Consider the following 6,775-nt stretch of genomic DNA (forward strand, 5'->3'; position numbering starts at 1 on the left):
TCTCTGTGTGTGTGTGTATGTGTGTGTATGTGTGTGTATGTGTGTCTCTGTGTGTATATGTATGTATGTGTGTGTACCTGTGTGTGTATATGTATGTGTATGTATGTGTGTGTGTGTTTACAGGACATGTGACTGTACATACTGATGGCAGCCAGAGGAGACAGTTGGGTGTCCTGCTCTGGCAGTTTTCACCTTATCCCTTTGAGGCAAGGTTTCTCAGTGACCTGGAGCTGGGCTGTACGCTCCTGGGATCCTCTTGTCTCTGCTCCCCTCCTCCAAGGCCAGAGCTATAGGTGCAGGCGTGTGCAGCCATACTGGCAGTTTTTCTGCAGGTGGCTGCTAACATCCAAACTCAGGCCCTCATGTTTGAGCAGTGCCTTAGGTTTTTGTTACTGCAATAAAACACCTTGACCAAATGGTGGCTTGAAGAAGAAGAGGTTTTTTTCAGCTTGAGACTGTCAGGCGCCAGTGCATCGCTGAGGGAAGCCAGGAAGACATCCGGGAGCTGCAGAGCATGCAGAGCATGCAGAGCATGCAGAGCATGCAGAGGCCACGGAGGAGTTCTGCTCACCGCTCCCTTCCCATTGCTTACACGGCCTGCTTTCTCACAGCACGCAGGACCAGCAACCCTCAGGGCACTGCCACTGTAAGGCACATCAATCATCCATCAAGACAGTGGACACAGACCGGGCAGTGGTGGCGCACGCCTTTAATCCCACCACTCGGGGAGGTGGAGGCAGGTGGATCTCTGAGTTTGAGGCCAGCCTGGTCTACAGAGTGAATTACAGGACAGCCTGGGATACACAGAGAAACCCTGTCTGGGGAGGAGGTGGGGAATAGCCAGCACAAGCCATAAGTACTCCTACCCACTGAGCCATCTCTTCAACCCAAAGGACCAATTTTGATGTCCTTACTGACCTCCTCCATTCCCCACTGTCACAGTATGGCTTCCTGCATACGTCTGTCCCTCTCCCTTATCTGCAACTCTCTGGGACCCTTCAAGGTCCTGATACTCTGCACTGTGCAGGAATGGGAGTGAGGAAGGACCTCAGAGACCCGTCATCTCCCTCTCCGTCTATAGCTGGGGAAGCCAAGACCCAGGGAGGCCAGGAGGCTGGACCAATGACACAGGGAGGGAAGCATCAGCAGGCAGCAAGCCAAGCAAGGTGCCTTAAACTAGGTCTTTGGTTCAATCACAAATGAGATCTGGATCTCTGGAAGACTCCTGGAAGCTACTGCTACAGGTGAGATTCTAGGGCTGCCATGGGAGGCATCTGGAGGACACATCTGGCTTCACATGGAATTCAGCTGTCTAGGTGACTAAGGTAGCCTGGGCATCTGGCCACAGAGGGGCTATCTCCATGGATGGCTTCTGGGAAGTCCAGCAACATTGCTTCGTCTGAGCATCTCAGGGAAGTGTGTGTGTGTGTGTGTGTGTGTGTGTGTGTGTGTGTGTGTGTGTGACAGTGTGTCCCATCCCTGAGCATCATGGTATGTGTCCTGGATGTATGCCAGACCCCGCAGCTTTCCTGTGATCCTGACCCTATGCTGTATCCCCTTAGTTCTTGCCAAGCATAGGACCATACTCCTGTACACTGATGTCATTCACTGTGTTTTCTGTCTGGGTTCCATTCTTCCAGAATGTCCACACAGCGTCCTGCCCAAACCCAAATCAGATCAGGTCATGCTGAAACCCTCTGGCTCCTGATTGCCTGCAGGATAAGGTCTGACCTTCTTTCTGCTCCTTCCTGGGTATTTGTCTCTGCTTTTAATCCCTGAACATCAAGAGACAGAGTCACAGCAGAAAGCTGAGGTTTTTCTAGATGTTAGGACTTCTAAGGCTCTCTCTGCCTCCCTCCCTCCTTCCCTCCCTTCTTCCCTCTCTCCATCTCTCCCTCCCTCCCCTCTTCTCTCCTTCTCTCACTGCCTGTTTAACTTGTGCCTCCTTCACTGCAAGCTTACCTCCTTTCTGCGTGCCTCCACTATGTCTGGCCTCAGAAGATCACTTGAATCTGGCCTGGTCAGATGGACAAATATGTGGGACACTGAGTTAGGCCTCTAACCTCTTTGAATGGAATCTCAGGCCTGTCCTGGATCAACACTCCAGGGTTACTGAAGCTACTGATTGGCCCTTAACCCTCTCCACACCTAGCTCTAACCCATCCCCAGGGACCTGACCATATGTGAGTTGGCAAGGGTTGGTCAGTTGGGTTCCTGCTCCACACAGAATGCTGTCACATGTTCTTCACCTCAGGACCTCTGACATCCACCATTTTGAATTCTGTCCACAACATCCTGTGCTGCCCTCCCCCACCAGGGACACATCACCTTCTGTGTCCCAGTCCTTGGTCACCCTATGCCCAGTTGTCTGTTCTTCTTGTCACACGCAGCTGGACTTCCTAGCTTACCCACCTCAAGCTTGTGACTGGCTCTGACTATCTGCTATGCAGGCAGGCCCTCCTTCCTGATTCTGCCACCCCAGACACTAGCTGGTCAGAAGAACCAGCTGTTAATGAAGCAAAATCCTCAGGTGTGTGCAGGGAAGCTGCTGGAGCCACCATGTTGGCCACAGCTGTCCCTATCTTATGTTTGCATCTGTCCACCAGTCTTCCTGATTTAGAAGTCAGAGGCAGGGTTCTGAGTCTCCTCCTGGAGAAAAAGCCTCACTGACAGGGAGAGGTAAAGCAGAGGCAGGGTGTAGGATGTGTGTGTGTGGACGGAGCTCTCAAAGGTTCCTCTGCTACCTCTTCCTAAATACCAGGGAAGCAGGAGGAGTTAAGTGGTGGGAGGCACTCCAGGCCAAAGGTCTTGCTCCCTGGTTTCCTGGGGTCTGTATTGGTGCCCAGCTTTTCTGGACTAGGAGTTGGAACTTGGCCTTTATGGGTGTGGCTAGTATGAGCCCGCCCTTCAGAGGTGTGGCACTAACTCCATGTTTCCCCTCCTAAGTGTAGCAGCCCCTCCTGTCCACCTCACTTCCTTCCTGTGGCCTTCAGCTCCATCCTGCTGGTCTTACCCCGTTCCTCCTCTCTCCTTCGCTTCTGATCCTGTGTGCTGGACTGGACGTCAATGAACAATAAGAAGCATGTGGGCTTTTCTTGGGGTACCTGACACCTTTTCTGGGACCCAAGTGGGGTAGGGTCACCAAATAACCCACCAGAGCGTCCTGGCTTTCCTCTCTTATGCAGCTGCTGTCTGTGTGTCTCTACCCACCTTGCAGCCCATCACCCAGTCTTCCTTCAACAATTCACCTCCTCTCCCTTAGGAAGGGATTCAATTTACCTTCAGCTCTACAGTGGCACCTCATCCCTCTTGGACAGAGCCAGCTAAGTGGGAGCAGATGGACAGCTGGACACAGAAGCCCCTCGGGCTAGGCTTCAGGTTTTTAATGGAAGATGGCCTAGTACGGTGGGTAGTGTCCTGCCTGTAAGCACAACTCTGGGGTCATCAGATGAACCTCTGATTAGAGTAGCCAGGTAAGCATTTCTTCAGTAGGCGCTAACAATACAGTCCAGCTCAGCCAGGAGGTCTTCTATAGGACACAGGGGTACTCTTTGACAGTGAGGGTTATTCCCTGCTAGGGACCTGCGGATGGACAGAGCTTGTGGGAAGGAAGCCAGGGCCACAGCCCAGGCCTGTCTGTTCTTTCCCACAGACTACTCCTGGGATGTCCAGACTTTACTTAGGGAGAAAAGATGCTTCCAGAAGCACAGTCCATGTTGGAAACTCTCCACCAGCTTCTGCCAGTTCTCAACGGAATGACAGGACAAGACTTGTCCAGGGGGAATCTAGGACATTAGAGTACTCCAGAAAGAAAGACCGGTGGACAGCTGCAAACATAATATATAAAAAGGTGAGCCCTTTTCTCAACGTACACTCTGATTCAGCAGAACTTTAATTAACGTATGTTGCCCTTTGACCTTTAATATTTGTTTATAGTTATGTCAGGGTTGGGGGTAGGGGAGGATCAACAAAAACAAAGCATGTATGAAATGCTATAATGAAATCCAAGGGCTGGTGACGTGGCTGTGGGGTAAAGATGTCTGCAGCCAAGCTCGACTCCCAGAGTTCAATCCCCAGTGACCTGCATGGAAAGAAGAATTGACTTTCAGAAATTGGCTTTTGGCCAGGTGCAGTGGAGCATGCCTTTAATCTTAGCAGTCAACATGCAGAGGCAGAAGGGTCTCTGGGAGTTCCAGGCCAGCCAGGACTACATAGTGAGAACCTGCCGGAGGGTTGGGGAGGTGGGAGGGAGATTTTTATCAAAGATAGAAAGAAACAAACTCACCATAGTTTATAAAACCATTAATATCAATTATCCAGAAGAGACAAATTCATAGAGACAGAGAGTAGGCTAGCAAGGGCTGAGGACCGTGTGCAGAGGGCATGCCTGAGTGCTAACAGGTGTGGTGGACACTTCTTTTGCACCATGAAAATGGTGGTATTAGGTAGTAGTGACAGATCGTGTGACCTTGTGTTGTAATAAAAACGGCCCAGTTTTATACTTTGGGTATGGTTTTGGGTCTGGGACTCCAGCTTAGTGGTAGAGTGTGTGCTTAGCATACTTGAAGTTCTGGCTTTGTGCCCACAATTAAAATAAGGAACCGGCAAATACATCATGGTGGTTGGTGCACGCTTCTAACCCCAGGTCTTGGGAGGTAGACATTCCAGGGCTTAAGGTCATTTTTCAGCTACAGAGCAATCTCAAGAACAGCCTGGACGGTATAAGACCATTCTCTAAAAATAAACACATAAAATGAATGAATGAACGATACCTAAGAAAGGAATATGCCTTATAGAGTAAAAGCTATATGTTGGTTGAACTTTTGTGTTCCAGCTTCCACCTCTCCACAGTCAGCCCCAAATACTGACCACGAACCCTGTCCACCATGAAGCTACAGACACTGAGACACAGCAGGAGGGGAAGGCTGGAGAAGGATCTTGCAAAGGAGCAGACCTCTCCAGTCATGATCATAATACAAAGTAATTCCGGTTCACTGAGGCTTCCAGTTCACTGAGGAGGCTGAGCTCATGACGAGGCAGCAGCTACCCTACTAAGGGTTACGAATGCATCACTACAGTAGGCCTCCTGATGACCTGGAGGTCAGTAGTACTGTCCCCATGTTATAGATGAGGAAACTGAGGTTAAGTGACATCCTATGACAAAGTCTTTGACATGGTGGCTCATGCCTATAACCCCTGAACTCAGGAGACATAGATAAGAAGATTGTCATGAGTTCCTCCGTAGTGAGGTCCAGGCCAGCCTGGCTATAGAGTGAGAACCTGTCTCAAATAAAACACGGGAGCTGGAGAGATGGCTAAATGGTTAAGAGCACTTACCGCTCCTCTAGAGGACGCAGGCTCTGTTCCCCAGCACCGCACATGTGACTTACGACCATTGTAACTCCATTTCTGGGGCATCCATGCCTCTTCTGAACTCCGAGGGCTCCTGACCACATGAGGTGCACACGCATACGCTTTGGCGCAGACACACATACACATAAAGCAAATATTTAAAAAAGGCAAAACTCAGGAGGGCTAGGAGGTGTTCCTTTGGTAGAATGCTTGCCTAGAATTCACAAAACCCTGTGCTTGATCCTCAGTACGGCAGCTCATAGCATGGAGAGCACTACTTTAACCCTTTCCCGAAAAGATAAAGTAGGATTGGAAGTTCAAGGTTACCCTAGGATACATATGGAGTTCTAGACCAGCCTGGGTTATGTAGACCCTGTCTCAGACAGTTAACAAGTAGCAGAATTGGAACAGAAGCCCAGACCTTTCTGTCTGGAAGCTCTTGACTACATTTTGGGGATGGGGGGTGGGGAGTGGGGGGCATCCTCCCATAATTCAAATCACCTTACATTTACTCCTTCCTTTCCTCCCTTGATTCTCTTCCTGCACCCCTTTCTCCAGGGTCTCATATAAACTATACTGGCCATATCCTTCTGGTGGGCAGTGATGGAAGCTCTCAAACTCCTGCTGTCATCTCTCCAGTGTGCGATTACAGGCACACACCACACCCAGCCTCCACAGTTGTTTTCCATGACCAGATATATGTTTATTTATGTCTCAAGCTCTTTCTGCACCCAGAGACCTTTCTTGAGAAGGCCCTTTCGTGCAGGGGAAGATGGTAGGGGCAGGACCTGTCTCTCTGCTTCCGGAACTTTCACCGTGACCTCAGGCAGGTGCAAACTGGTGGCCGCCATGACTTGCTCTACAAAAGACAAAGAGAAACCTGTTTTTCCTCACCAAGGGTGCTGGAATTAGACAGTGTTTGGCTTTCCCTTGATGGAGGATCGTCCCCTATTCCCATTGGGCAGGAACCAGTTCCTGTTAGGCAGGGCTGCCTGGGCCCCTGCCAGGACCTTGGGGGAGGGGTCTCCTTTCTGGGCTGCTCCAGAGCGCGGTTCCTTGGGAGACATCAGAGGTTTAATCATTAATGGGCCCGTTTACCTTTGGTTGCCGGCTGGGTTGGGATCCGTTCCCAGGAGCAATTATCTCTGACACATTATTTTGTGTAAAATCACTTTTAGCTGATAAAGCTGAAATAAAAAGGGGTCCATTATCCAGTGCTGGCCTCTTGGTGTCTGGGGCTCCCTGGGACCTCACCGAGGAGCCAGCTTTCAGGAGCTGTGAAAAAGCTTCTAGCAAACACGCTGAAAAGTTGGCCGAGCTTTAGGAGCGGCCTGATGTGTTTTCAGATCCTCCACGTGTCACCCCCATCTGCGGTTTCTGGGCTTGGCAGTGTGTCCTGGAGGCACGCCCACTTCATGCAGAT

General features: G+C 50.5%; 1 long non-coding RNA gene across 1 annotated transcript; it reads left to right on the forward strand.

Annotated features, from left to right (window-relative positions):
• The first annotated feature begins 3,759 nt into the window (after nucleotides 1-3,759).
• Nucleotides 3,760-6,195, forward strand: LOC114618643. The gene is made up of 3 exons (XR_003710989.1): nucleotides 3,760-3,850; nucleotides 4,835-5,100; nucleotides 5,911-6,195. It is a non-coding gene; the product is annotated as an uncharacterized LOC114618643 (long non-coding RNA).
• The last annotated feature ends 580 nt before the right edge of the window (nucleotides 6,196-6,775 follow it).

Source organism: Grammomys surdaster, unplaced genomic scaffold (genome assembly GCF_004785775.1).
Source record: "Grammomys surdaster isolate TR1022 unplaced genomic scaffold, NIH_TR_1.0 144, whole genome shotgun sequence".
Classification (NCBI taxonomy): Eukaryota; Metazoa; Chordata; class Mammalia; order Rodentia; family Muridae; genus Grammomys; species Grammomys surdaster.